Below are 23,551 nucleotides of genomic sequence, written 5' to 3' on the forward strand. Positions count from 1 at the left end.
GGAATTCATAGGTACCACCACAGGATAAGAATTAAAAGGCAGACATCGCACTCTTCCTTGTACCTTTCTCTAATGCCTCACTGTCACTACATTTCTGCTGAATGGACCCCCAGGCACTAGTCACACAGGTAGCCGCTTGGTATCATCAGAACACATCACAACTTCCCCATTCAAAAGCGGTAGCCACATCTCTGGCTGCAATGGTGATTTTCCAGTTACTTCAATACTTTAAAAGGCTGCAGTAGCATGTAAAACAATTTCATCTCATTAAAAAAATAAGAAAGGTCTTCAGAAGATGATGAGTTTAATTTTTTCTTGTCTGGATAGAGGTTTGATTTGCTCTTGAATGTTCCGGGGTGGAGACTAGAAGAAAGCACAGCATGTGAATGTCTACTCAGTGTGGTCGTCTCCCTCATTTTCATCTTCACCATCCACAGAGAGAGCAGCATACTTGCTTGCAGAACTGAACTTAGAGGCTAGATTCTCCTCAGATTTCTTTGGCTCAGGTGCAGATCTGGAGTCTTGATCTTTTTGCCATCTTTCCTATCCAACTCCTTCCAGTGGTCTTTGTTCCCTCCTTCTCCAGGACCACAACTGGAGTTCCCAGTTAGGCCTTTTGGGACACTCATCCCATCTATTTTATTTTCATCTTTCCTTGATGGTCCGTCCTCAGAGGGCTGAGTTGAAGCCACCTTCCCTCCACCACTTGTAGGGGACTGCTGCTCTGTGTCTGAGCTCTGAGATCTCTGAGATCGAGCAGGAGGGTTAGAGCTTCGCTTCACCCACGTATTCTCCTTTGGTGGAGGGGCTGGCATTACCTTCAGAGGCTGATCAGGTTTAGGAGGTTTGGAGGTTGGAGAGTGACAGTCTTCTTTATTGAGGGTTTCATTTTCCAGAGACTTCTCACTCTCTCTCCTTCATGTATTTCTGCCAGATGTGGCTGAGGCCCCAGTCTGTGATGACTCACTTCCTGTCCTCAACTGTTCTCTTTCCTGAGTTTCTTCGCTTCGCCAACTTGGGTGTCTTTCCTGTGGCCGGTGGTCTAGTTTCGGCTCATCCAGCTGCCGCTGCAACTTCTCCTGTTCCTTCTGTAGCCGTCCCTCAACTTCTCCTTCTCTAGCAGCCGTGTCCACAGGTTTCGCCCCTCCAAAGATGGAAGCCGCTCGACTGGACTGGGAGGTGCTAGCAGAGGAATCATCTTCCTTAGGAGTACTCTGAGGCTTTCCATTCAGTTTGGGTCTTTGAGGGGGACCTCTGTCATCATGCCTATAATCGTCCCTAGAGTAATCATCCCTGGAGCTCCATGATTGATTGTCCCTGCTGTCATGCTGGTCTTCATTGCAGTCCCCACCTCCTCTGTAGTCATCATCCCTACGGTACCCACTACCAAATGGTCTTCTGCCACTGCCTATTCTGGAGTCATAGCCTCGGTCATAGTCTCTGCTGCTTGGGTCATCATATCGATCCCAGAACCCATAGCAGTTCATATCTTGGCTTGAGCTGTCCCGGTATCCTTCCCGGTACTGGTCTGAATCGTAAGGGTCTCGATACTTGTCTCCAAAGCTATCATCACTTCTTCTAGGCAGGTAGTCATCAAAGCTGTCTGGTGGCAAGACGGGCCCTCCAGTCTCTGTCTGTTTTGTCAGAATCCCAATGTCTATCTCGACCAAGAGAACGATCATCCCGGTCTTTATCCTGTGCTTGATCAGCAACGTCCACTCGAATTCTCCTGTTACCTAGAGACTCTTCATTGAGACTCAGAACACTGAGCAGAGAATCCAGGTCCTCAAACTCCGCATATCCAAAGCCTTTCAACCTGTCTGGATTGCTGGTTTCACGTGATAAGCATATAGCACTGATATTTAGTCCTCTAAAGAATTCCTTAATGGAGTCTTCTGTCACATCATAGGGCAGGTTGCCTAGGAAAGCAGTGTAGGGTGGCGACTTGGGAAGATGGCTCCAGTTGATATTGGGTTCCCAAGCAGCCCGTGGAGCAATGGGAAGGATGGATCGGTCATTTGGAGGTGCCCTGTACACATCATCATTACTGTGCCAGGTTGTTGACACATCTCCTTCTAGATCGTCTGTTTCATCAGCCCAGCTGACTGGTTTAGGGACATAGGTGCTTCCTCCACCAGTACCCCCATCCTCAGCTAGAAAGTCTGTTAGGGAGATGGTCTTGCCATTCTTAGTCTTGTTTGTTGCTGAGGCCACCATGTTGGGAGAGGGAGAGAGAACCAAAACTAAGCATTATTGCCACCAATTAATTTAATTTAATTTAAATGTTTTGGTTTATCTCTTAACTATTAGTAATATCTATTTCTTATGTATGTGTATATATTTATTAGTAGCTCATATCCTATATTATGCTAGCCATACACTAAATTTTTATTTTTATTTTTTTTTTCATGTACTAAATTTTTAATTCAAAATACATGTCACACAAATTTTTTGGCCTGTAAAAGTGGTTTTGATTATTAGATGAAACTAGCAATTACATGTGAATTTTAGTACTAATGCCTTTCATTTCAAGAGCAGTATATAGACTACTAGCACTCAAATATTAATAATGTTCCATGCCATAAAAATGATGCAGTTCATATACTAAATATTTCATTCCTTTGAAAACTATTTTTTGTAGTTATCAATGGACAAATGTCGCATTTCCTTAGTAATGTATATTTCTAGGAATTTTTATTTTTTGTGTGATATAAATGTTTTCTTTAATTTTCAGATTTTTATTTCTGATATATAGACAATTGATAAAATCTTGAGAACTCATTTAATAATCTGAAATATTGTTAAAAATGATAATTATTATCTAAATTTACTAATTTGACTAGATGAATTTTTAATATGAGATCACATATCTAAATATTATGTATTTCTTTTTAATATATGTAAATTTGTTGCATTTCTTCTTGATTTGCTTGGTATTTTCATTGTTTGTTTTTTACTCTTCTAGTCTTGAGTGTTGACTATAGAACTTTGCACATGCAATAAAATCCCACTGCCAATGATTCACATGATCAGTTATTGGTATTTTTAAAACAGTGTCTCAATTTGTAGTTAATGTTGCCTTAAACTTCACAATAATACAGACTGGCCTCCACTTGTAATCCTTGTGTTTTCACCTCCCATGTTCTAGAAGTAAAGATATGTTTCCCCTTTGCCCATGACAAGCCACTTGCTATTTCTCTACCTTGAATGCTTGCCCTTGAAAGGAACTCTACTCCAATACTGAAAGGTAATATTGTTGCCTTATTCCCAATATTAAAAGCCATATAAAGATTATTCACAATTTGAAAGAACAGTCATTTTTTCACAGATATTCCTTATGGTATTAAGGGTATTTTCTTGCTATTTCTCAGTTTACTCCAGTTTTTTTTTTTTTTTTAATGAAAGGCTAGTGCACTGTATCACTTTTTTCTGATCATTCTGAACTATTGATTCTTTTATATTACTTTATTGCTATATTGTGTATATTTGTTAGTTTTCTGTAGCTGTGATAAAACTCCCTAACTAAAAGCAATTTATGAAAAAAAATATTTTGGTTTATGGTTCTAGAGGCTAAGACTCCACTTCGACAAGCAAAGAAACATGGCAACAAAAGGCAATCATTGCAGCAGCATCATGAAGCTGAAAGATCATATCTTGAACCATAAACACAAACAGAGACAGAAAATGAAGTGGGGCAAGATTATAAGCACTCAACATCCTTTCCCAGTGAGGGACTTCCTCCAGAATGGATGCCCCTCTCCATAATCTCCCCAAACAGTGTTACTAACTAGGGATAGAGTATTCAAAGATATGAGGCTACTGGGAACACTTTTTATTCAAACCATCACAATGTGCTACATGTTTTTGCCACTTATATCTTTTTGCCATCTTCACATTCCTGGGGAAAATCTCAGTATGTTAGAATATAATGTAGGATTGTCCATATATTGCTGTCTTTCATTAGCCTTCTTTTCTTTTAGCTAATTTTAACACTGACATCCCATTTTTCATTATTGATTCTAGTGCCTTGAATCTTCTTTCATTTTTACTGATTAATCAAGCTAATGCTTTTTTTAAAAAAAATAATTCAAATATTTTCACTGAACTGACCAAACTTTTGGTTTTGTTTATCTCTCATTATTTTTCTTTTTTTTTGGTTGGTTGGTTTGGTTCGGGTTTTGGTTTGCTTTATAACTACTCTAATATTTATTATTTCCTTCCTTGTCTTTGCTTTGGATTTTGTTTTTTCTCTCCTGGTTATTAAGGTAGAAGCCTAGATTATTGAATGGTGATAATTCTCTCCTTGAATACTAATGTTTATACTTATAACTTTCTACTGAAGTACTGCTTTAGTGTAAGTTTTCTCAGGTTGTCTTTTCACTTCTTTTCTCATCAAAGCCATTTCCGACTTTCCATTCTTATTTTCTTTATGTGCAAAACGATCTACAAAAGATACAGTACACATTTGTTCAAAGATTTGGAATGAGAACAACCAAATCTTCCAGAGTAACTACAAAGAGCTTGAATGTAGAACATGTTCTGTATTTATCTTCCTTGACACAATAGTGTAGCTGGAGAGAAACTCTCCAGCTCTCACCAAATCTTGGCAGTCCTGAAGCCCACTTATAAAATAAACACACAGGCTTATATTATTTTAACTGTTTGGCCTAATGATTCAGGCTTCTTACTATCTAGTTCCTATATCTCAAATTAACCCATATCTATTAGTCTATAAGTCAGCACGTGGCCCTGGCTTACAGGCACCTTACATCTCTCTTTTCATGGTGGCGGCTGGCAGAGTCTCCCTGCCTCAGCCTTCCACCTCCTAGAATTCTTCTCCTTGTCCCACCTACCCTATTCTTCCTGCCTGGCTACTGGCCAATCAACATTTTATTTATCAATCAATTATAACAACATATATTTACAGCATACAGGATATCCCTCAGCACAACAGTTTCTCCCAAGAGTAATTTTACCTAGAAGATCTACATGGAGACAATTGTTAAGTATCTGATCTCACATACATAAAATTTTTGTTGTTGCCACTGTTGTACAGAAATATTATTCACTAGTGTGGTCCGTCATCTCTGCACATCCTCCCATCATGAACTTGATGTCCCTCGCCTGCGGTATCTCTCTTCTCTCTGATCAAATGGATACCCGGAACTCAGCCTGGTACCTGGCTGTGGATCTCTGTATCTGCCTCCATCTGTCACTGGGCAAAGGCTCTATGATGACAGCTAGGTTATTTGCTAGTGGAAACCCATGGACTGTGGACTGGTGGCTGTGGATTCGCCATGGGACTGGACTAGGCCCTCTGGACATGGAAGACAGTTGTTTGGCTTGAACTGTTTGTGGGGCACCCAGGCAGGGGGATCAGGATCTGTCCCTTGTGCATGGGCAGGCTTCTGGAAATTCAGTGCCTGTGGTGTGATGCCTTGCACAGCCTTGGTGCAGTGGGAAGGGGCTTGGACCTGCCTAGGCTCAGTGAGCTGGGCTCTGCTGACTCCCCACGAGAGACCTCAATTTGGGGGATGTGGGGATGCAGGGTGACTTGGGAAAAAGGGTTGGGGTGGGAGGAGGGAGGAGTGGGGGTCTATGGATAGCATGAGGAGTGAGTAGAAAAAGAAAAATAAAAAAGAAATTGTATTCAATGTGCTATTAGAAGAAGCATGTGCTGGTGACTGAGGAAGAGCTAAACCCTCATTTACCTAACAGGAAAATATGATATAGAATTTTGTTGGGGTGGAGGTGAAAAGGAACATCTTAGACTGTAAATGTGATGATGCCACCTTTCCTATCCTGAATACTCATTAGCCATTCCAAAATATTACACATTTTCCTATATTCAGATATCCACACTTTGGAGTTGAAAAGTAGTTCTCGTTTTCTGAAGACAATTAATTCTGATGTTCACTTCTCATTTTATTCCCATGACAGGCAGACAAATTGTGTCAGATGACATAGCTTTTGTGTTTTTCCATGAATATAGCATGTGTGTAGACACATCATACCAATGCGGAATGTTGTAAAAGTTAATAATTCAAAATGAACATCAGTAGACGGAAAATAACAATGAGAAGTAATTACAAGCAAGAAAATTAAGGGAATGCAAGTTGCCCATGAGCCTATGAATATCCGAATTGAATTTCAAGGAAGAAATGAAAAATAAAAGTCAAACAAGATACTGTTTCCTTATTAAAATTCCCTTCCACTTGGATTCGATCAAGTCTCAAGACCAAAACAAGCAAATCATCCTTATTCTAAATATTGAGATGGCTCTGTATTATTGGCACTAGAGAATCTACCTCTCTATATATGGGTTGACATTAGCCTTTCTATTAACCTCCAAATAGCAAAAAATAGAACAATTATTATAAAATCAAACAAAAAGTGCTACTATGTCCCTACCACAAGGATTAAAGGCCTATTTAATATCAATTTACATAATGAAGGAAGAACATGAGAACAAAGAAGTATTGTAATATTTTATTTGTACTAAAGTGTTATTTGTATGTTAATAAATAAAGTTGCCCAGGGATCAGAGCTATTAGCAAGCCATAGGAAAGCTGGGTGATGATGGTGCAAGCCTTTAATCCAAGCACTTGGTAGGCAGAGCTAGGTAGATCTCTGTGTGTTCAAGGATACAACCAGCATTGGAGACACATGCCTTTAATCTCAATACCAACCATAGAAGACCTGGAGGTCTGCACAGACAGGCAGTGACTAGGAGGTCATGTGGTTGGGTTTACAACCAATGAGAAGGCAGAACAGAAACTCTATAAAAAAAAAAGACAGACACAGGAAGTAGGTCACTTTTGGAGAGGTAGGACCACAGTGAGAGGATGGGTAAGGTTTTTAGCTCTTAGTTCTGACCTCTTGGCTTTCTTCTTTGCATTGGTTCTGTGTTTCTTATTTAATAAGACAGTTGGTTACATCTACAAAGAAGGGTTGCTGCATAATTTATTTTAGTTTGTGCATGCACAAAAAATCAGCTTGGCTTATATTTCAGTAACACAACTGGATAACTGAAAATCTACTTAGCTTTATTTCATTCTCTCACTTCTGTATTACTATTGCTAAAATTTCTTCCCTTAGCTAATGAAGTTGTACACATCTATTAAAATTGATGTTTGAGTTTTATTAAAAAATAAGATTTATTTATTCATCTACAGCCTCCAAAATAGGCCTTTGAGATTCAAAAGAAAATGACAATGAACTTTGACATTATATTTATAATATAGTGATAGAGAAATATAATACTATTTGTGTCCTCTTAAGGCATTTGCAATGAAGTAGTTCACTAGACTAGAAAGGTGGAAGAAAAAAAAAAAGATTTTAGAGAATTTGGGGAAATGGAGGAAACTAGACTTTAAAAGTTGTGAGCTAAGAATCATGGAAGTAACTCTATTCTCTAGAACTCTGAAGAAGTCTATCCAATACCAGGGTGTCATGGCAAACAAAAAGCCTTAATCCATTTCTGCATATATACACACCAAATGAAAAGCAACTTTACCCAGAAGATCTATGTGGCAACAATATTTAATGTATGTATTAGATCTCACAAAGCCAAAGCCTGTGGGATGACTCATTCCTAATGGGCTTGAGGGCCAGAAGGCCCGAACAAGTAAAAAAGATACTTCTGAGAGCCAGCCTGGGTCTGCTTGATGGTCTTAGCAACAGTACCTGAAACATGATCTAGAGATGACCTGGACCAATGAGAGACAGTCATGTCACACCAGCAGATGCATATTCATCAGACATCCCCCCAGGGAGGGATGGAGGGCATATAAGGCTTGCCTCTTCCTGAATAAACTGAGCTTATTTTTTTTTTCACATTCTCCCCGAGTCTGTATTGTCTCTGCGTCTACTTGGCCCTCGCCCCCAAAGGGAACAACAGCAAAGGACCCTGCTACAGGAACCCTTTATTTTCTCTCTGTGTTCTATTTTTAATTTTTTTTTTGCTCTATTTTTGTAAAATTTGTCTCCTTTGGTTAAATAGTATTAATTTTAGCTAGGGGGTGGTGGCACATGCCTTTAATCCCAGCACTTGGGAGGCAGAGACAGGTGGATCTCTGTAAGTTCAAGGCCAGCCTGGTCTCCAAAGTGAGTTCGAGGACAGGCTCCAAAGCCACACAGGGAAAACCTGTCATGAAAAAACAAAACAAAACAAAAGAATAAATGAATGAATGAATAAATAAGTAAATAAATAAATAAATAAATAAATAAATAAATAAATAAATAAATAATTAGAGTATCGGTTATATCTATGTTTACATGTATTTTTAATCAGGACCATTGGTGTGCTTTTGTTAAATAGTATTAATTTTCCCAAACCACAGGAATTAATAGTCCCAGGACAAAATTAATTTATTTTCTAAGATTCCTACTACTACCATACTGCCGAGAAGACATATCTATTGTTAACCTGATTTTAAAACTCCCCACTCAATGCTCACTGTTTACTCTTAGCAGCTACCAATCTCTGACCAGAAAATGGAAGTTTTTAAATACCCACCTTACATCTACTTTTCCATCATACCTATTTCTTATTTATAAATTAGCATTGATCTCTCTGCTTTCCCAATCTAGAGACCTCATCCCACAGCTTTTATTCTTGAATTAAATCTTTTCTGTTGCTGACATAACTTATTTTCTTGTCTGTCTTCTCTTTTTGGTTGACCTTTCATCTACATCTGCATCTGATCTCTCTCCTCATCTCTTTATAGATGAGAGATAGAGAGAGAGAAAAAAAATATATAAAATATGTGATGTACATGGATAGATAGAGATACTGATTTATATAGAGAGAAATATATAGATGCAGATATACAATTTATATCTATATCTGTGTCCATATCAAGAACTTTAGCTTAAATTATTATGGCTTAGACAATAGTATATTATCTAAATTTCACTACATTTGAATTATTTTTTAAAAAATCAATTGGACCTGCATTTATACTCATAAGAATTAAAAGTTTATAATCATATTTTACTTTTCCTATGTAATTAATGTAGTTATTTTCATCTCCAAAATGTTTGGAAATGAAATTGGAAGTTCTTATTTAATCAATTATTGAAAAATATTAGTATGAATCACATTTATTTGTCTTTGAAATGGCCATAAATTGGATTAACTAAAATGTATTATATGTTTATGAATTCCTATGCCATTTTATATGTTTATGTGTAGGATTAGAAGATTGGTGGTTATTTATAGAATGATATACCATCAGAAGAATGATTAATTCACATGTAAAATTATAAATAGTATGAGGCTGTGCCAGTACATTGTTGATGTTTAGAGACAATTGTTTTTAAAAGTTAGGATGTGTTTTGATAAGACTATAACAAACTATTATTAGTGCTATCAGAGATTAAAAAATACTAAAAATGTAGTTAAAACAGAGTAAAGAATATCAAATATTGACAGTCAGTACACACATTTCTATAGCTGATAATGGAAGAAAACATGGATCCTATTAGCTTTAAAAGTTTTTCAGATATGTAATTACATGCACATGCTTGATTAGGTCAAATGAAAACCCAAGTTCCTCACCAGCTTTGAATATTTCATTGTCTAGGAAACTAGACTAAATTCAAGAAGTACTTGTAATATCCTTAATTGATATCTTCAGTAGAACAGATTTTGCTCAGGAATTTTGTCCTGGTCAGTATTAAAAAAATAATTTGAAGTGCAATAATGGCTTCATGGGTTTGTGAGGCTTGTTTGAAAGGAATTATGTACATGTTATTTGGTTTTTCAGTTAAGAATAATGATATAAAAATAGTAAACACATGCCTGGAAACCAGAATGTCTCACAGTTTCCTCCCACAAATGAAAAATTCGCCTGCTGCATGCTTATCCTTATAGGGAGATTAAAATATGTGTTTTAAATATATAACTGATAATCATTTACTAAAACTTAAATATAGATTTGTTAAATAGTAACTCAGTTTTTAATGTTATTTTGTTAAACAATAATCCACTTCCAGATTTCTGAAAAATGTAAAAATAACACAGTATGACATGTTTTCATTTGCCACAGTGTCTTCTTTGAAAAATCTGCCTTACCAGAGTGTCATATCAACAAAAATGTTAAATAAAACAAAATGAACTTTTTACCAAATGGAGTGAAACAGACACAGAAATGTTTAGCATTCCAGGAGTTGGTCTGTAGCAGATGCTTTACAAAATTAACTATTTGGACACATTTCAAAATTCTTCAAAATACTGTAAACTTTCCACTAAATCTGACGTTTTGGCATTAAGATGCCAAACTTTCATCAATAAAGTTACTTTAGTACAAACATTTAGACCCCATTTTGTTTATCACAGAACAGGGAATATTAGCAGATTTTTAATTAGCATTCTCAGCTCAAATTCAGTATTAGTTAGTGATTTCTTTTATACATGACAGTCTCTAGGCTTTTCAGAGAGCACAAAGAAGGCAATACATATTACTCTTTAAATTTGAAATTTAAATTCTTGTCACATGGCGTTTGATATGAAAGTCTATCCTACAGCAAATCTTATGAAGCAAGTAACTCCAAATGACCCATTTGCTTGTGCCAGTTCCCCCAATGTATTTTATAGCACAACATGTAGTAATTATAGTCTCAGATGAGAATGTTCTCATGAAAAATATATAATACATACACTTAGTTCATGGTGAGGAAATGATTAAGGACTCATTATAGATAAATAACTTGAATTTGAAAGAAAGCTAAAGTAGTTGTCCTGGTTGTTTTGCTATTTTTGCTTGTTTGTCTGCTTTGTCTTTGTCAGTGTGATACAAACCTATACATGAGGCAAGAGATAATCTGAATTGAGAAAATGCCTCCATCAGATGGGCCAGTAGGTATGGTGATATATTGTGTACCCTAATAAACTTGCCTGAGGATCAAAGGACAGAGCTAGCCACCAGAGTAGACATAGAAGTCAGGCAGTGGGGGCACACACCTTTAATCCCAGTACTGGGAAGCACACATGCCTTTAATCCAGGAAGTGATGTCTAGGCAGAAAAAGGTATACAAGGCATGAGGAAACAGGAACTCACTCTCTTTAGGCTGAGGATTTCCTAGGTGAGAACTACTTGCTGGCTATTCTGCTTCTCTGATATTTGAGCTTTTGCCCTGATATCTGGCACTGGGTTTTTTAATTATAAGACCATCTAAGATTTGAACAAGTAGACAAGTATGTAAGGCATTATCTTGATAAGAATGATGTGGAAGAACCTTGTCCACTGTGTGCAATACCATCCCAGGGCAGTTACCCTTGCGTTCTGTAAGAAGGGCAGCTAAGCAAACCAAGAGGATGAAGCCAGTAAGCAACTATCTTCAATGGCCTCTGCTAAAGCTCCTCCCACTGGGTTCCTACCCTCTGTTCCAGCCTTGCTATTTTTCAATGGTGGCACAAGATCTGAGAGTTGTATAAACCCTTTCATATTTAAGTTCTTTTCAGTCATTGTGTTTGACCACATCTATAGAAGTCTTAACTAAGACATTAGTTTAACACTCTGAGTTATATTTTGTTCCATAAGAGAATTGTCACTTCACAAATTCTGGCAGCTCATTTTTTCTTCATGATTTTTCATACCTGAAATTCTTGTTTCTCTATATTAACAAAGCAAGGAACATATCTACATTGCTACAATTGTGTGTATGGGGGTAGTGAAGGTGTGAGTATATGTGGGGTGTAAGGGTATGCCCCTGCACATTTGTGAATGCCAGAGGAAGACATTGAATGTCTTCCTCTATTATTCATATCTACATTCCTTTGAGACAAGATCTATCATTAAAATAAGGGCCAAGCAATCTCAGCAATTCTCCCGTCTTTACCTCCAATAGTCCTGCAATTACAGGCACTTGCCTGATCATGTTCAGCTTTTTACATGGATGCTAAGATCTAAAGGATGTTCAGATCCTTGTGCTTGTTTAGCAAGTTCTATCACTCAGTGAGCCTCTGTCTTGGCCTTCCTATCATATTTTTAAGACCATTGCAAATATATGGCCAATTTACTTTTTTTAATTTTGTTTTTCTTCAATTTAGTAATCCTAGGCACCATCACTAGAAGATGCTCATGAAGATATTTCAGGTGAAGTAAAGAGATAAATACTTAAGAAGCATTAGAGCAGAGGACAGAATCATCTGTGAACTGCTTAATCAGCTCCTACATAAATAAGCATTAATTACACCATTATAAATATTTAAATTTGGTCAAGTGCTCAGCTAAAGTTCAATAGAGATTACATAAAAAAGGTGTTTTACATCAATAAAAGGCTTAAATTGGAAAAAATGTGTGATTAACTCATGTTAGATAAAAATTTTAAATGCCAGGTGTGGTAACATACATCTATAATCCCAGTACTCAGCATGCAAAGACAAGTAGATCACTTTGAGTTTAAGGACAGCCTGTCTATATAGTGAGTACAAAGACAGGGTGAATGACAGTCTCAAATAAACAAATGAAGAAAAAATCTGTATGTGAAATGTGGAAAATAGCCATTTTCCTTTAGTTCTTTCAGTCAATAATTCCTTTCCTGATTATTAATAGTCTATTAAGGTTAGTGTTAGTGAAAACTAAGTAGAGTGATAGATAAGGCAGTCCTCACTGATCCCCAAGCCATTTAAAACTGAACTACAATAAAATTCTTAAATAATAGTTTGTTTGTGGTGATATTTTATTTGTGATGGAATGTGATATTCTATTTGTAGGTTAATAAATAAAGTTTCCCAGAGATCAGAGGTCAAATACCCATTAAACAGAAGTCCAGTGGTGGTAGCACACACCCTTAATCCAATCACATGGCAGGCAGAGTCTCTGTGTGGTCAAGGATACAGCCAAGCATATTGACAGGAAGTCTATAATCCCAGTAGCAACTATAGAGACCTGGAGGTCTGTATAGACAGGCAGTGACAAGGAAGTCATGTGTCTGGGCTTAGAGCCAATGAGAAGTCAGAACAGAAAGGCAATAAAAACACAAGTCACAGAGGAAGAAGGTCTCTCTGGGGAAGTTTTGGCAGTGAGGTGATAAGATAAGGTAATTTTGGCTCTCTGATCTCTTTGGCTATTAAATCTGTATTTGGCTCTGTGTTTCTTAATTACTAAGACTGTTTAGAATTTCATTTACATTTGTTGATTGTTTTGAAAGAAAGGCACAAAATACATGGGTTGTGAGACTTTTGCAATCTCTCATTTTTGCCAACCACACAAGACTGCCTGTAAGGTTCATACCCTGAGCCAAATTTTTCAAAAGTAATATACATGGTATGCCCCCAATAGCATATCTGCCATAGTATATTTTCTTACAAATGAGAAATATTCACATCTACAGACACACAACCCTGATGGTGCCTGATCTACTCTAATCTTGTAAAGTATACAAGACTATACTTGGTTAGTACTTAGATGGGAAAAGTGTTCACAATACACCCTTAGGAAATAACTGCTCATACTCAGGTTAGCTTAATCATTCTCCTGCACTATTCTCTCCTATAGTCCATCTGCTGCTGTCCATGGCTGTCAGTGTTTGTGGAGTTAAACATTCAACTCAAATATCTGCTAAAGCCCACCATTTTAGTATATTAGGAGGAAGCCAACAAATCCATAATTCATCATGTGGACTCTGATTATCCTGTCTTATTCTCACCTTCAGTAAACCTTGGCAAGCTTATTGCAAGAGCAACTAGTGTTGCCATTACTTGAGAACTCCCTTTTTCACAGTTGTGTCAGGTTTAGTAGGATTCATAGGCACCTCCCTGTCTCCCACAGCCTTGGTAAACTGTTATTTAGGCTTTAAAGTCTTCCCAAGTCTCACAACATAGCATCTGACCCCTGTCAAACTTTTTCCTAGGAGTCCCAGCCTTAAGTAAATTTGTAGACTCAAGTTTCTTGGTCGTGCTTGGTCCTGCCTGGTCCTGCCTGGTCCTGCCTGGGCAGCAGCTGATTTAAAAAAAATAATAATCACTCAGAGGCTTAATATTAATTACATACTGTTTGGTCTATAGCTTAGGCTTATTGTTTGCTAGCTATTACATCTTAAATTAACCCATTTCTGTTGATTTATGTATTACCATAAGTCTCATGTCTCATGACTTTACCTGTGTTCTATTATATCTTGCTCCCCCTGGTAGCTTGTAGTGTCTCCCCAACTCCACTTTTCTTCTCTGGGTATCTCTCTTGGATTTGCCACCTGGCTATATGCTGTGTTGCCATAGGCCAAATGGCTTCTTTATTAACAAATAGTAGTAAAACATATTTAGAGGTGTACAGAAAGACCATTCCACAGCATAAATCTTTCCAAATTAGCTTTTGAATGACCTAGACAAGTAAGCAGCTACTTACAGTAACATGGAAGAGTCAAAGGTATCTGCTGCTGTGGATATCACTCTATATAAATAAAACACTGATGGCCAGTGACCAGACAGGAAGTATAGGCCGGACAAGGAAAGAGGAGAATTGGGGAAACAGGAAGAAGGAGGGAGAGACACTGCAGCCACCGCCAGGATAAGCAGCATGTAAAGACGCCAGTAAGCTACCAGCCACGTGGCAAGGTATAGATTTATAGAAATGGGTTAATTTAAGATATAAGAACAGTTAGCAAAAAGCCTGCCACGGCCATACAGTTTATAAGTAATGTAAGTGTCTGAGTGACTATTTTATATGTGGATTGTGGGACTGCGTGGTTTGGTGGAACCTGGAGAGAGCCCTCCAGCAACAAATGGTGCCCAACGGCTCGAGTTTCCACCTTAAACCTGACAATATTTAATAACCAGTTCTAAACAGAGCCAAAACAAGGTTCTTGCTTCATGTCTCAAAAGGGCAGCTAGACACCACAAAACTCGGGTTTGAACTACTGACGGGTTCCTGGCGTTTGTGTTTGACCAGCAGTATGGCGGAAATGAGATGTCTGCCAGCAACACATTATGCTGTGTGGTAGATTTAGTCTCTACTAGTATTTAAAAAAAAAAAAAAAGGTTTCTGGGCTACACACTGCTTTGATAAAAGCTTAGACCCACTATTTCTGAGACTTGATGACTCACAGAACTGGCGGAAAATGCCATGTTGGTAAGCTGAAATGGGCAGAGCCAACAGCCACAGCACCTTTTCAGTCTTAGAATGGTGCAGTTTAAAGCAATAGGCTCAAGGTAATATAAAAAATAAGCCACGTAAAGATGGCTACCACACAGAGAATCTGGATTATGTTCTCTTTGATATTTGTAACTGAAGAAAAACATTTGATTTCAAAAGCTGTTGAGTTATGCCAAAATGTATATTTTAAAGATACCTTGACTTCAAAATTTGGATTTAAGGATATGTTGCTTTGGAAAAGAGGTTCTGCTTTTGTTTCCACAGAAAGCCAGAGGATATGGATTTGTTCCAGGTTAAGATACATCAGGTTTCACCAGCCAAGACCCCCTGAAAGGTCTCTGATGACACCATGGCCCAGATGATCCAACATCCAGAGCGGTTTCAAGGCAACTGGTTCATACAATACAGCCTCACGGACTACCCCATAGGCCTAAAATTTTCTTTGTGTCCCCATAAGATACAGTGCCCCCCTCCAGCAGGAAGTAGTAAGAGATGCTACGCCCAAATTCCCAAATATACCAAGCTGGCTTTAGAGGTGGAATTGACTCACTCCCCCTCTAAACCCAGACATATTGCTTTAAAAAATTGTTAAGAGATTCTTGTGTCCCAAATCAGAAGAGCCCTCTGGTGTGGGACAGAGAAAAACCAATATTTTTATTTAAAACAGGTTGATTATAAATGTGATCTCTTTCTAAAAAAGAAAAGGGGATATGATATAGATATATAGGAGGATATAGAGATGATAAGATAAAAGGGTAGATTAATGAACCTACTTTTAAAGAACGACTTGTTTAAAATGTTTTACATTGGTATAGATTTTAGTTTATGTTTAAAATGTTTTACATTGGTATTAATTTTAGTTTATTGATACAAACTTGAAGTTAATTTTGTTATACTATATATATATATATATATATATATATATATTTCTATTCTTGTTTGAGGTATTATGTTTATGTAACTCATTTAAAATTGTAATGGATAATTAAGAAATAGATTAATAATTAGTCATCCATGATAATCGTATTTGTAGCCATGTTAGTTAAGTCTTCTAGGTATACATAGATATATTTCAGATAGATAGGTAATCTTCAAACACTTCATAGACCTAGAGAATATGGCATTTAAATAACTTAGAATTCTCTTGACATGAGACACAATTGCTCCTGGCTGCACCAATTTGATCCCGAGAGAATGTTGGGCTTCTAAGACATTTCCATTTGGAAGTTTGTCTTCTTGGCCCAAAATGGCCTACTGGGCAAAGAACTGCCCTTGCCTTGACGTCTGACAGTACAAATAAAATGCTGTCCTTCCTGGACAAGCAGGACACAAGGAAAGCAACCACTGTACTCTGCCAAGACAGGGTAAGATGGTCTTTAAGAATTCCTGCTTCTAAAAATGGTCTGTCATATACTCTAGGCCTGTAGCCAATTTGAATGCACCAACAATGCTGAGAAACATTAGGTGACTGTCCAGGCTGCCAGCTGTCTTGGTCTACTCTTCCAAGATTCCAGAAAGTTGCTTGCATCCATCTACCATTTCTCAGGTACCATTATGTTCCTTTTGAGGTCTTTGATGTGGTTAAAGACTGGATAGTTGTAATTCCCTCAGTTATGATAAAAGATAAGGTAGATATAAAACCTTAAACTCACAAATATAAGATAGATAGGACATCTTCTTTAATATTGTAACTGCAATTCTTGCTCGATAATTGTTTTGTTATGTAATTTTACTATGTTAAAGTTAAAACCTTCGTTTTTAAAAAAAAGAAGAATAGGGGAAGTGCTGTGGATATCACTCTATATAAATAAAATGCTGATGGCCAGTGACCAGACAGGAAGTATAGGCGGGACAAGGAGAGAGGAGAATTGGGGAAACAGAAAGAAGGAGGGAGAGACACTGTAGCCACCGCCAGGAGAAGCAGCATGTAAAGACGCCGGTAAGCCAACAGCCACGTGGCAAGGTATAGATTTATAGAAATGGGTTAATTTAAGATATAAGAACAGTGAGCAAAAAGCCTGCCATGGCCATACAGTTTATATGTAATATAAGTGTCTGAGTGATTATTTTATACGTGGATTGTAGGACTGCGGGGTTTGGTGGAACCTGGAGAGAAGCCCTCCAGCAACAATCTGCATCATGAAAAGCTGCACTGCAGAAAAAATTATATATACAAAAGCTGCTTCACTGTAGTCTCACCCTCAGTCAACCTTTCAAAATCTATATAGTCTAGAATCTCTCAAGACCACATCCATAAGGATTAGAAAAAAACTCCATTACAATTACTATAGAGCTAGCTCTTCACATATTGTCCTGATTATTTTTTTTTACAATGATTTGGGATCAAGATACATTGTAGTTTACCACAGCAATATCTGGTCTGTGAGGGGATGATCTTTTTATGGCCAGAGCATATAGCTATACCACATTATACACAAATTTCTTTATAATAAAGTAGCAGTGATTATTTAGAAGTTCCTTAAATGTCAACTTTAGGAGTACTTTGTTGTATTTTCTCATATAACCCTTTGTTCTGACCATATTTTGCAAATGGACCAATTCTAAAATACAGTTTTCATTTTTATATTGTCTTCTTACAATTTGGATCACGTATTAGTTAAGATTCCCTAAAACAACAGAACTTACCATAATGAATCTCTCTATATACAGAAAAGGGATTTATTAGAATGACTTATAGAATATGGTCCAACTAATCCAACAATGGCTGCTTATGAATGGAAAGTTCAAGAATCCAGTAATTTTTCAATCCACAAAACTGGATGTCTCAGCTGGTCTTCAGTATATCCCAGAATCCTGATGAAGAAGGATTTAATGTCAGTGAAGGGATTGATTTGCTAGTGAGTGTGAGAACATGTAGGTAAAGAGAGTGGTTCTTTCTTACATGTCTTTTATATAGGCTGCCAACAGAAGATTGTGGTACAGATTAAAGGTTTATCTTCCCACTCCAAAAGATCACAATTAGAAGTGCATCTTCCCACCTCAAATGATTTAATTAAAAAAAAAAAAAACCTCTCACAGCTGTGCCCAGTAATTTGGGTTTTTGTTAATTACAGATGTGGTCAAGATGGCAGCTAAAAACAGCCATCACAGGTCTACAGTCTACTAGGAAATCAGTCACTAAAAGTATTAAAGAAGGTACTGTCAGACAGTGAATGAATATTCCAGAGAAGGAATAGTTTATTCAGTACCCTGAAGGAGTGCAGCAGGCTGTATAGTAATGAAAGCAGCACCTTGAACACAGAGCAGTGGTATGGCAAAGACTTAATTTGAGAGTTAGAGTGTTAGAGTGTTTCTTGACATGTAATTCAAACCATGTAAAAAAGGAGAGCAGATATACCCAGTGTAGAATTCTGGGCATTAGCTACTTAGCAATTTCTCATATACAAATAGCATCCAAGCAAATATGGATAATTAAAATAAGGCCACTTCTTGTCAATCTATTAGGTTGCAAAGTGATTAAATGCATTAGTTTCAGGTTAGAAAATTCTGATGTTAGCAGTGTGGGATTTTCAGGTGATGTTGATGTCTTTTAAATGTATTAATAATGAACTCAGAATTACCAATAATGTGCCAGTGTCACATTAAAGAAAAGAAATTGATAAAGCAATGCCTCTTGGTGTAATTTAATCAGGAATGAGTCCAGATTTGAATTTTCTACTTCTTGCAACCTGTGTCTTCCATCATCCTTTTCTATGTTTTGTATGAGTATGAATCTGTGCCAGCTTGAATGTTGTCTTATTAATCTGTCCCTAAGGGCTTTGTTCTATCTTTTGTTGAATAGCACAGATTATATCACCTGAGATAACGGGATATTTTATAGAAATCTTTAACCAAGTTTTGTAAGACACTTAGCCCCTGATTCCTAATGACTCCAACTGATCCAGGTTATCAAAAAATATTACAAACTTCTTTTTTTATCAAACAATATCTATATGTTGTCTTCAACATTTATGGTGGCTATTTATCTTATAGAGCAACTTTTACCCTACTTTTTTGTCATATAATACATAATAACCACATAAATATGTATTATTCATGGTTCAGTGCATGTGAGAGTACATAATTTGAGATTACAGCTATGCTTTAGCTTAAGTTGTAAACATTGATTACATGGAACATCCAAGGCAAGTAATGCTGGTTATTGTATTGTTCTATTAAAGGTAGCTTAAACAATCAGGCTGACTATGCAGTAGGATATCGATTTTAAGTATCAAGTGACCTCAAGTTATATTATTAAGCTTTACTATAAGGTCTAGCAAATATCCCAGTTTCTTTGATTATAGGAGATATTTTCATAACAGTGCATTGCAAGAAATAATTCTAAAAATTCCATAATGGGTACAAGCTTCATTTTCACTTCATATTAATGGCCTTCATTTCACATATTCAATATTCCATTTCCTTAAATCTCATATACAGCTGAATGTGGTAACATACACTTTTCATCCCAACACTTGGGAGGGAGAGACAGGAAGACTTCTGTGAAATCAAGTCCATGCTGATCTATATATTGAGTTCTAGGACAGACAGTGCTATATAGAGAGATCATCTAAAAAAATAACTCAATGAGAATATTATTACTTCATATAGAAATATGCATGACTTTTGAAAGCTGCGCTAAAAGGCATTATTATAACTCCCAGGCTTTCTTTCAGAACTTCTTGGAATCTTTGTGTTCTATAGAAGAAGTTCAGCCACACTTAACACATTGAATAAGCCACATGGAAAGATCAAATAGCTTAAAATTAGAAATATGCTGAGAGTCCTAGCTTATCAATACTGTATCTATTTAGTTAATTTCAAGATAGGTGTTTGCCATGTAAGAGAATAAAGCTCTGAGTTGACACCAGTCCAGATAACATCTAAATGCAAACTAGAGAAAGACTCTATATAAACTACTTCTGAATCTGTGACCCCCAAATATCTAGAAGAAAATAACTATTGCTTTAATCAACTAAATAATCTTTCCAACAACACTAGGAGATTGGATAATGTCTTCTGTTGTTTTCCATGACTTTCGCTAAATATACAAGAAAATCAGTTCTTAAGGTGAAAAATAAAGTTTATTTTGGCTCTGAGATTTCAGTTTATGTATTCTTGGTTCCATTACCTCTGGTTCTCTAGTGAGCCAGTAAATCATGGCCCAGACATGTAGTGAAGGAATATGCTACTTAGCTTGAGACTGTAGTTCCAATAACCCCATTGAAGAGAATTCTCTCAGTGACCTTAATTCTTCTAAGAAGGTATCACTTCTTAAAAATGTTGTGTAGAGGTTCATTAAGATGCAGAAAGTTCTAATAGAAGGCTCATTTATACTCACGCAAAAACAACTCAGAACTCTCACGAAGGCCCTGAAACTTACCAGATGCATAATTCCCCCTCTCCCAATTCATTTAAGCAGTAATGACTATTAAGAAGGATTAGACCAATCTTCCTGGCTGAGACTAAGACCTGATGACATACCTGGAAGAGATTTTATGGAACAGCTTTCACGAGTCATACCCAGTGATTGGGTTGGCTATTGGGGATGAAGGTGCCTGTAAATGCAATTCTAAATTGTCTTAGTAAATAGGAAACATAGAGCCAAATGCAGAGTTAAAACCTAAGAGATCAGAGCAAGAGCCACGACTCCATTTAGCTTACCACTCGCTACCATTGCTTCCCCTGAGAGAGAGACCTTCTCCTGTGTGACCTGTAATTATATTGCCTTTCAGTTCTGCCTTCTCATTGGCTCTAAACCCAACCACATGACTTCTCTGTTACTGCCTGTCTATACAGATCTCCAGGTTGATACTGGGATTAAAAGTTCAGGTCACCTTGCTTGGCTGTGTCCTTGATTATACAGAAACTGCCTGCCATGTGATCGGATTAAGGACATGCGCTACCACTGCTGGACTTCTGCTTAACGGCTATGACTTCTGATATCCAGACAACTTTATTAATATACAAATAAAATCACATTTCAGCACAAATAAAATAAATAAAATATCACCATAGGTGTCTTTAAGTTATCCCTGCTCCTTTAAGTATCCTGTCTCCCATACTCCTATGAATAAGTTCAAATAACCTTGTTTGTTTAGCAAAATAGATTTCAGTGGAACCATTTCTTTAGTCTTTCATCAGTTCCCTATCTAGGATATATAGATGTTCATTCATGTCACCTCAGGTATAGTATCACTCAACAAAAAGTACCTTAGTTAACAAAAGTGTGAGAGATTTGTAACTAACTTGTGAACACATGGGTCTTTGGTAAACATTTTTCCCAACTGTAGCAAAAAGGAACTCTTTGTTAATTATACAAATGAAGCCACACAGAAGTATTAACTGAAGTTCTGAGAAAAATATTCATCTATATCATGTGTTCTATAAGTCTGGATCCCTGATGATAACTTCAACAATAGTAAAGAAATTAAAATGTTGCAGTTTCAGAACCTCTTACAAACATCATTGTACTATTTGACCTACTGAAAATTCACTTACAACCTCAGTGTGTATCCTAACATTAGGTAAATCTGTTGAACTGTATGAATAAACTACTTTTTACCAAATCAAAAGCTAAGAATGCACCAGGCAGTGGTGGCACATGCCTTTAATCCCAGCACTTGGAAGGCAGAGCCAGGCGGATCTCTGTGAGTTCGAGGCCAGCCTGGGCTACAGAGTGAGTTCCAAGAAAGGCACCAAAACTACACAGAGAAACCCTGTCTTGAACCCCCCACCCAAAAAAAGCTAAAAATGCATTTAGTGGAGACTTCCCTGCTTTGCTCTAATCTGCTTACCTAATGTTTATACCAAAGTATTTAAAAATCATTTTGATTTGTAATTTTGTTCTCTTATGATAAAAACTTCAGGTACCATGTTCAAATGTGGTATTTGGGGCAACCTGATTCTGTTTTTAGGCTATTGTCAATCACATTTGGCTCTTATTTCTGTTAAGAGACAAGCGTATTTATAAACAAGAGGACTAAGAAGAATCAATTATTTGATCAAATTCATATCTGGCCCTCATTGTATTCTAGGTGTCTGTGACTCCACATAAGTCTTTGTAGAAGAGTACACTATCACCTATTTTAGGAAACCATAATCAATTCTTTCTTTTTCTTTTTTTTCCTTTTATTTTATTTTATAATACCATTCAGTTCTACATATCAGCCATGGATCTCCTTGTTCTCCCCCTCCTGCCCCCCTCCCCTTCCCCCCAGCCCATTCCCCATTCCCACCTCCTTTAGGGCAAAACCTCCCCCAAGGACAGAGATCAACCTGGTAGACTCAGTCCAGGCAGGTCCAGTCCCCTCCTCCCAGACTGAGCCAAGCGTCCCTGCATAAGCCCCAGGTTTCAAACAGCCAGCACATGCACTGAGCACAGGACCCGGTACCACTGCCTAGGTGCCTCCCAAACAGATCAAGCCAATCAACTGTCTCACCTATTCAGAGGGCCTGATCCAGTTGGGGGCACCTCAGCCTTTGGTTCATAGTTCATGTGTTTCCATTTGTTTGGCTATTTTTCCCTGTGATTTATCCAACTTTGGTTTCAACAATTCTTGCTCATATAAACCCTCCTCTTTCTCACTAATTAGACTCCCAGAGCTCCACCCGGGGCCTAGCTGTGGATCTCTGCATCCAGATCCCTCTGTCATTGGATGGGGTTTCTAGCACGACTATTAGGGTGTTTGGCCATCCCATCACCAGAGTAGGTCAGTTCCGGCTGTCTCTCGACCATTTGCCAACAGTCTATTGTGAGGGTTTTATCACTTATATTCAATGCTACTGCCTATACTTGTATGCATAGTGATGGCATACAAAATACTTAAAACAACAGCATTCTGTGGTTCATTTGTCATCTATTGATAGCTTTAGTTTTCTCATCATTCCTATGGATCATGAAATCAGGAGTGGCTTGGCAGAGTTGTCCTGGCTCCCATGTAGAAGAAGATGAATGTTGATTAAAATCAAAATATCTGAGAAATGTTGTGCTTTGTGCTAAAAGACTCAGTTCTAAAATTATTCAATCATGTGGCTGACAAACTGAAACTATCTTTGGCAGATGCCCCTAGTTCCTCTATAAATTAGTGGCTTCCATGTTGCTGTGATAAAACATCAAACCCAGGAACTCATAAAAGAAAGAATTTATTTTTTTTTTAAATTCAGATAGATAGAATTAATATTGACAGGACAGACACAACAGGCAGGAATGGTCACTGGACCAGGATGCAGAGAAATCACACCTTGAACTATATGCACAAAGCAGAGAGATATGAAACTGGAAGTCGATCAGAGTATTCTGATTTCAAAGTTTGGATCCAGTGTTGTACTTCCTTTGGTGAGCCTACACCTCCTAGACCTCCTCAAACAGTGCCAGCAATTGGGTCCCAACTACTCAAATGCCAGAACCTGCTAGGGGCATTTCTTATTGAAACCACTACACTTTACATGAA

At 37.4% G+C, this 23,551-nt stretch overlaps 1 pseudogene; it reads right to left on the reverse strand.

Annotated features, from left to right (window-relative positions):
• Positions 1-272: 272 nt before the first annotated feature.
• On the reverse strand, positions 273-2,217 carry LOC102924924 (eukaryotic translation initiation factor 4B pseudogene; annotated as a pseudogene).
• Between the last annotated feature and the right edge of the window lie 21,334 nt (positions 2,218-23,551).

This window comes from Peromyscus maniculatus, chromosome X (genome assembly GCF_049852395.1).
Source record: "Peromyscus maniculatus bairdii isolate BWxNUB_F1_BW_parent chromosome X, HU_Pman_BW_mat_3.1, whole genome shotgun sequence".
NCBI lineage: Eukaryota > Metazoa > Chordata > Mammalia > Rodentia > Cricetidae > Peromyscus > Peromyscus maniculatus.